Source organism: Stegodyphus dumicola, chromosome 6 (genome assembly GCF_044657685.1).
Source record: "Stegodyphus dumicola isolate Sdum_Otavi_A_Nest chromosome 6, ASM4465768v1".
In the NCBI taxonomy this organism is placed as follows: Eukaryota; Metazoa; Arthropoda; class Arachnida; order Araneae; family Eresidae; genus Stegodyphus; species Stegodyphus dumicola.
In genome coordinates this window covers 44,299,131-44,308,066 of record NC_140773.1, presented here as the reverse complement: position 1 = coordinate 44,308,066, position 8,936 = coordinate 44,299,131, and the positions used below count along the sequence as shown (strand labels likewise).

General features: G+C 30.7%; 1 protein-coding gene across 3 annotated transcripts in view; it reads left to right on the top strand.

Annotated features, from left to right (window-relative positions):
• Positions 1 to 3,040: 3,040 nt before the first annotated feature.
• LOC146996733 (regulator of G protein signaling 7-binding protein A-like) overlaps positions 3,041 to 8,936 on the top strand; it is a 329,695-nt gene continuing 323,799 nt past the window's right edge. For 2 of the 3 annotated variants that reach the window (XM_085818264.1, XM_085818265.1), the window contains exon 1: positions 3,043 to 4,977. The gene's annotated coding sequence lies outside the window, so the exon portion shown is untranslated. Of the gene's footprint in view, positions 4,978 to 8,936 lie in introns of all 3 variants that reach the window. The other variant, XM_085818266.1, reaches the window with a different exon arrangement.

Below are 8,936 nucleotides of genomic sequence, written 5' to 3'. Positions count from 1 at the left end.
CCCTCAATGGCAGTTCAAAAGGACGTCAAGTATCGCAAGTTTTGAAATTAAACATCTCAGTCAATTTTTCCCGTATTTTTCCCGCTTTGGTTGTTTTATTTTTTTATAACAACTATAGAATTTTCTTTAAAATATATAGAAACAAGAGAAATATGTACAAAAATTAGATTTCGTGTAATATACAAAATTATTTTTTAAATTAAAAAACACTGTACTACTTTATGAATACAGCGTTTGGAGGTATATATACACCGTCTCCACAAAAGTCCTTACCGGCCTTTATTTTCACCACCGTTGGTTGTACACATATACATCCACTTACAAAATTGCTTTAAAGAACCCAAATATTTAGGTTTTCGCAGTTTTAAAGAAATCATGTTTGGAACAAATACCAAATCTAATTTTTTATATGTTTATTCGGTCCGTATACTTATATTTTTGAAAATTTAGTATTCGTTGAAAAAATAAAGCACAAAATGTTTGCTTGTCGTGACGACAAAAATTGACAGAGGTATTTGGTATTGAAGTCTGCGATTATAATCAAAGACCGTGCACAAATTGGAAAGAAAAGTGTTTCCATGTGTGCGTAACTAAAAATAAAACACCTCTTTAGAGAAGTTTTTCTGATGCCTAGAAATTAAGCGACGAGGATTTGTATGTAGATTACCGTAAAAACATTTCATCAATATAATTTTTGTGAAAACAGATATCCAATTCATATAAAAACAAACTAAACCAAATCAAATTTCACACAATGTTACAACAAAAACGTGCGAAGCATCAAAACTGCTAATTTTCACCTTAATTGTGGTCGATTTAAAATTTAGTCGAACATTAGAGCTATAATGGCTGATTTTTTTTTAATGCTGGGATTTTTTTATTTTATTTTTCATTCTGGAGGTATATGATTTCATTTTAGAATTAAAAATTCAGTATAACAAAAGTAAAACTAAATTAAATGATTATTTTCAACTTGTAATTATAACTCTCTACTAAAACGTAGCAAACTTAAATTACTTGTCCCTGCGGGGTTGGTAATGAAACTGCAATTTAGGCATCAGTTATGTTATTTATGCATGAAAATGAAAATAGATTACTGACAAAGCGCATAAATAAATGCTATAAATCAGTGAAGTCGAACTGGTGGCCCCTGAAGCAATTTTATACGGCTCGCGATGCATTTTCTGTAAATTAATTAGCATTATTTAGACAAGAATTTGAAGAAAAGATTAATGGTGTTCATGATTTGGAGTCCACATTTACATTATTTTCATTACCAAAAATAAAAATGTTTAATGGCCCAGAATATTTACTAATGAAGCTAATTTTTTCTTCACATTTGAAGACAGAAATTAAGAGTAAGGTTTTTCCTTTAAAGCCTTATTATCCTTACTTACTTACTTACACGCTAGGAAGGCGGGAGAAATACCTTTTATACTCCCCCTTTTAAATGGCGACTGGTGTTTTAGGGGACCCAATCGTCAAATCCTGGGTGAGGATAATCATCATCCAACATCATCATCCTTTTAGTTCGGGCGCCACTGGAGAAACATTAGGTATTTGGAAGCAGACAAGATTAAAAATATGCAACGCTTTCGCCGGGAATCGAATCGCGGACCTCTCAATTACGCGCTGAGCGTGCAAACTACTACACCACGAAGGCTCGCTAAGAAGGTGGGAGAAATACCTTATAGACGATCACCCAAAACCGCAAAAAATAAAAGTTTATTATGGTTTATCAGTAGAGATTATGGATACTGAAGGCTCAAGAGGAGTAGCGAAACATTTTATAGGATATTAGATGAATATGCATTTATACTAAAATGGGAATGTAATTTATATTCTGCATATTTAAAAAGGTAAAAAATATGCAATGCGATTCTATAAAAATATTGAATGCTTTTAATTATATATATCATGAATTAAATGCATTTTTATATAAATCAATCGGATTAAAAAAATAATATTCTTAAGAACTGCATCTTTTGCTTTTAAATATTTTAGTTTGTTAATTAATAACAAACAGATTAAATATGAAAGACTTATATCTTAAATGTTAGTGAATGGCAACAGATTCGAATAAAAAATGAAACATCGCATTAAGAGCAAACAACGCAAAATCGTATTTCGAGAATACTAGCCGTCCATTATTTATAATAATGGAAAGAGAAATAGGCAGTCATTAGTTCTCAAGCTTTGTCCCATTTGGGAAGTTTTCGTAATTTGTTTACTTTAAATAAGTTATTTAGTGTTTAGTTAATACATTAAAATTATTTGAATTAACTATCAGTCTGAAAATTCAATATTTAGCTGTCAATATTTGAATTATCAAGGTAACCAAAATAAAAGTAATAAAAATAAAATATCGCAAATACTAGCCATTTGATTTCAGACAGAAAATAAGAAAAACTTTGAATTTTTCTTTCCGTCAATATTATTACTGTTTAGGAATGTTTTGAAAAACATGTATTAATTTTCTTTGAAATTTAGCGAACAAGTTTTTATTTTGTTAAAAACAACTTTTGATTAAGCGGAAAAAAAAACCCTTCCAATTTCAAATCTCGCAGTTTGAGAACTCTTACAAAGAGTCTATCCATTTTTGAACATTGCGGGTATAAGCAAGTATAGTAAAATAAATCAAAACGCAAAATCAACGAAATTAAAACATCAGATTATTTATTTACGGACGCTAAATGTCTCTGTTTTCTTAAATTATCAATAAGTATAACTGAAATTACGTTTTATTCTATTATAGCTATTTTTATTATTAATACGCTCTTCCCAATAACAATTTAAACAAACAGCGAAGGCTAGGAAATAAAAGTCGCCAAGCGCAAAATTTTGTAACCCTGTGTTTTCCCATTTCGACCAATGAGAGCAAACCGTGGAGGAAAGGTCTGTAAGCTTTGTGAATATGCGACTGTCAGATAGTTTATTCGTCGTTTCAGTTACTAACCTCGAGCTGTGGTCGCGAGAGCGATAAGTAGCCAAATATTATAGGCAGCCACCACCTGCCTTTTACACGACAGAGCTACTTGGTTTGTGTTTGGAGAATTTAACCATGTGGTTGCCGAAGCTTGCGTGGATTCTCTGTTTCTCTCCGTCTCCTCTTTCTTAATCTTTTGATGCGTTCAAATGTGGTCCGTTTGGGAACAACCAATCAGCTTAGTTGCATTTATTTTGCGCTTCTGTTCCTGGCAAGTATCTGCAAAATAAAGCGCGCCCCTGAGATAAGTGACTTTATGGAGTGAAAGTGAGCATTTAACAGAATTAGATAGATATATGCTGTCGCATGAATTTACAGCAAATTTAGATTTAGTTGGATTAAAAAATTTTGAACGACAGAAACTGAAAATGTGCTGCTGTGGGAAAACTTTTTTTTTATTATTCATTTTGCAATAAAGCAGAGGGAAATGAAATGCATTCTTTAAAACACATATTTAAAAAACTGAAAGAAAAGAAAGAATATGGTTTGGACTTCGAAACGAAATTTCTTTGCATTGTTAGAATAAATCCAATCGGCATTTCGAAAAGATTTCTTAGATGCTACTGCTGTACAAAATTACCAACTGTTTCTATTAACTTGAAGGTTGAAGAGATTTTTTATTCCTGAAAAGAAAAATTACTAAAAATTGAAAGAAAAAATACGGTTTAGATTTAAAAAAAATTGCATATCAGGAAACAAACCACATTGGTATTTTGAACTACTTTATTTTACGGTACGGTGCACAAAATAGGAGATAATTTTCCGCTTGCGCTAAAATGAAATTGCATTCTAGTCGTGAATTTGTAATAAAAGTTTTCATTTGCAATACAAAATTATAATTCACACAGTCAAAACACTGCGTGATAACTTTTATTTTTTAAATATGCTTTCTGTTTGGTAATGACATTACTAATGTGATCTGATGATTTAATTAAGAGAGCGACATTGATTAATATCAAATACGTACGCTCCTCGAGAATTTTGAAACGACTGTTGGTATATTTATATACCAACAGTTTATATTATCGCAAGAGTTATTTACTAAACATAGTTAGTTCTCAGGTGAAATATATTTTCCACGTGAAGGTGAACAACTGAAAATTGATGTAGTTCAGGTGAATTATATTTTATTTTAGTGTAAAGACACTACTAGAAATAATTAATATTAAATATATCATAAATATTGCAAGTAGTTAGTCTTATTCTTCATGCATTCATTGACAACCTTTTATCACAGATAAATTTCCACCAAAAATATTGGTGAAAAACGATTTGTTACTATATCTTACGAAAGTAGAAATTTATATTATTTAGAAGATTTCATATTGCAGTCTTAAAGAGTTTAATACGTTTATTATTTGTAACGCACTGGCGCACGCGATGAAGTTTTTTAAAGATAGATGAAAAAGAGTGCTTCGCTAATATTTACAACGCAGTCATTCATATGGTGAATTTGCAGGGAAGTATTATATTTCGTGTTAGTATGAAAACGGAAACATAGGAAGGAGTTTAATAGCAACCCCTAATTTTTATGTATTTATATAATTTCATTAAAACACAAAGAGATACAGCATTGATATTTACATATCTCTTTTTAATTTAATGTTCATTTTCAGTAGAAAATTTTATATTATCGTGAATTTAATAGATGACAATTGAAAATTGAAGTAGTTCCTGCTGCCATTTAGTGTGATATAAAATTATCTAATGCAAAATGTAAAATGAGTCATTCATACCTTTGTATTAATCTTTAATACATTTCTCAATGGGTCACTGTGTCTAGCAATTCTAGTGAAGTCCAACAGCCAAGTACTCACTTCTTTCAGCAGTCTAAAACGAGAAAAATTTCCAGGAAGGAAAATATTTCGCCAAAGCAGAACTGTTAGTGTAACAGTGTCGTTTTCTGTGGCAAAAGAAGACACAAAAGAACAGTCTCCGAGCTTGCAGAGATTAGTAAAAGCGTAGAAGCCCGAAACTGTGAATGTGTAAAGGTGAGTAATTTTCATCTGGTATTTATTAAGATAAAAAATAGTTACGATAATCTCATAAGTATGAAGAAGATATTATGATTCTATAAGCCAATATTTATCTCGGAATTATTAAGAAAATGTAATGGTTGAAAAAATTCGAATGCTTTTGTCTTGTTTAAAAAAATGTAATGAATGGAAAATGCGAATTTTTAAACTCTCATTTTATAAGAAAATGTAGCAGTTGGAATTAACTAACTTTTTTCGTCGTATGTATTAAGGTAATGTAATATTTCGAATGAGAGAGTTTTTATCTTGTAAAGAGTTGTAATGAAGAAATTTGATCATTTAAGCGTTCAATAAGCGAATTTGTTTCGCATAATTATTAATGTAATAGCTGGGAAAAACAAAAATTTTCTCTCATAATTATAAAGAGAATTTCATGACTAGAATAAGCGAATTTATAGCTTATAATTATTAATAAACTAACCATCGGAATAAGTTAATTTTTTAAAGGAATTATTAAAAAATAAAAACCAATGTATTTTGATGTTTATAATTTAAATTTTTACTATAATTAGAGAATTTATTACTGTTATTTTTATAATAAGTAAATTTTTATCTCTTGATTATTAGGAGAATACACAAGTTTGAATAAGGGAACTTTTATCTCTTAATTATTAAGAAAATATAATATTTCGAAAAACCGAATTGTAGTTATTAAAAATGTAATACTTAGAATAAGTGAATTTTTGTGTCAATAGTTTTTAAAAGTATCGTTAGATACTTTTAAAAACTTAGCGAATTTTTTCTCACAATCAACTCATGATTAACCAGTATAATAACGGTAATGATGTGAATGATTCATTCAAAAACCACCACTTGAAGTCAGTTACGAAAACACAGGCTAGAGAATTTTTCATTATGTAATTGACAAAAAGATGGTACTAATAATATACTTGTACTTGCAAAGGGTATAATCTGGAGAATGAGTTCATTTGGTCACTTGGGTTAAATTAGTATTGAGTTACCGTCGTAGTAAAAGTGTTTAATTTAACGAAAATGTTTGTTTCAGCTAAATTACATTTGTAAAAAGTAATCACATTTACTAGGGCAGAAAATGGAAATAACTAGTTTTTCCGTAAATTTATTTAATCTGCTTTAGGTTATTCAGCTGTATTTTCCAGCACTAAGGAGAATAATAGCTTATGGTCAAATATATTAAATTAGTTTTCAAAATAAAAACACACTTCCAAATAATGAAAGAGGGTTTGGTTTATTTTCCTAAGAGGAAAGATGTCTTCGTGGCTGTTTTCCTGAGGGAAACTAGCTCGTATCCACATACACATGGGGAGACCGCCCATGCAGCCAGGGCGTAATAAGTCTTAATTCGCCCCTGGTTAATTGAAAGTTGAGTGCCATAACAAAAGGGTGCGATTTCCAATTTTCTGATTTTGTGTGTAATCATGGTGGTTATGGTTAAATTACTTTTTCGTCTGTGACTTCATGTGTAACAATATGATAAGAAATTAGTTCACTGTTGCCAAATGCAATGCAAGTAATTTAAATTTATACTGGAAACCAATTCGTTTCGGAATGACTGCCATATGCAATATCAAAACCATTGTTTGATTATTTCCTTTCGAGTCACGCTAATCAAAAATTTAACACAATCCCAGTCCTTTTCGTGTAACCAATTTCCCCAATTAACTTTTAATTCAGCAGTCTGAGACGTCTCCCTCTTCGTTCTTTCATTCATTCAGTGAATATGTGGCCCGTGAACATCAGTATTCAAATCGACGTCGGTAACTGAATTGGTAATACCCTTTGGCTGTTACATTATGCAGTGTAATGCAAAGGCGGGTGGCCAAATTTTGTAGAATAAGGAAGTAGATAGTAATCATCGCCATATTATGTTGAGATATATGCCCCCAAGTCAAGTGACCTTATAAAATTTAATTAAATTCCCTGGCATATAAGAGGAATTTCTTAAAACTCTTTATTTCGTGTTCTATGTTTGGGGAAAAAATAAGACTGCATAAAAGATTAAGTATCCGACAAGCTTTCTCCTTGTCTCTTAAAAGCGCCTGTTACTAAAACATTTCTTTAGTGAGCAATTAGTAATTAAGTCGAAAGCGAGGGGGAAAAATGAGAGAAATAAACAAGAAGAGGTGGCAAGTGGAATTACGGTTAAGCTGCTTAGAAGCACATTTGGTTGAAGTCTTTATTTTATTTTAACGAAGTAAACTGCATTTTTTTTAATGATCGTAACTTAAAAGGCATTTTTTTATGGAAGGAAATTATGTACAGGAGCATGCAGTTGTTAAATAAGGAATTAGTTGATGCATTATAATTGTTCTTGCGATTCATGTGGAATTTATACCATATCTTGGCAATATGGTTTGATATATATCAGCAAAGTCGCTCATAGCTAATTGCTGTTGGGTATAAAATCAGTTATGATTCTGTGAATTATTGGTAAAGATTATTCAGTGGAGGTATTGGATTTCATTGAATCCATTGACATTCACAAATTTTTATCTTTATTAATTAAGAGTATTAATCCCAATCCAATTAATTCTTCCCAACGCTTCATAAATTCTAATAGCTCTGTGTCTACATATTTCATTGCATTCACATTTTATTACAATTTCTGTCGACAAGTGGCACTTCATTCTTTATAACTTTGCTCCGCTTATTGATTTGCATATATAAAACGGTTGTCGCTCCTCTCACCTTTGTCAAAATGGATTGATTCTGAAAATTAGGGAGCTATATCTGATCGCCTTCAAAATCGACATTATTTTCCTCAAAATCTGACTAAAATTGCATTTTTTTGCCTAATATTAAATAATGAGGTGACTTTTATTTTATTTTATTTTTTGAAAATGCAGGACATCGAGTTTATGCATCAACTAATTCCTTATTTAACAACTGCATGCTCCTGTACATAATTTCCTTCCATAAAAAATCGAGTTTATTTTTTGAAAATGCAGGACAATTCATTTCTTTGAAAACTGATATTTGAGCGGAATATTTTACACGAACTTAAAATGCTGTTCCATCATTTCCACTGTTTTTTTTTTTTTTTTTCTAATTGTCATGGTTCTTGGTTTAGAAACAGAAATAATTGTCTTGAATTTAACACCGTATGATAAAGAAGTGGGAATAAAAGAACTTTATAATATGAAATTAAATAAATGTTTAAGTCAAAAAGCCCAGTTACACATAAAATTACAGAGATTACATAATACTACAGAGGAGAGAAAAGAGAGACACGCCTTTAACGTGTCTCTTCCACCGCTGACGCAGTGATTTCGAGCTTTTGTTAGTTTAAGAAAGTGTGCCTGTTTTGTTTACATCCTTGGTTATTTTGTTTACATGCTAGTTTGACAGCTTCTTTAGAATTTAAAAATAACGCGATACACAGTTGAAAAAGTCCTTTGTACATATGTTTGAAGTAGACGAATAATTATATGTCTATTAGATTTTAATGGAAAAGTATAGAAGCAAACTGGAAGAAAATTATCCAAAATAAATAAATATAAAAAAAAATGCAAGGAAAGCACAAATGAAACATAATGGAACTAAAAATTATGTTTCTTACGCAGTTTGACTTTTGTTACATAAATCGTTTAAAAATTTGAGTAGTTTTCTAAGACAGTAAAGAAAAAAAAATACGTGAAATGTATTTAGGTAATTGGTTTGGTTTATTTGATTACGTGAAAACACTCTCAGGCTGTCTGCCTAAAGGGTCTGATGCCTTCACGGAGGACATTTTAAGGGAAATGGCTTGTATCCCTATTACACATGAAAAAAATCACGAAAACTTCCATACAGATAGCCGTTTTCTGGGATTTAAGCCCCGGACCGAACTACCAGTATTTATCGACATTACCGCTCGGTACTGGTGGGCATAATAAGGTTGATTGAAGAAACTTTATAATTGCTTTTAAAAACATTCATGAGTTAAACTAGCTATT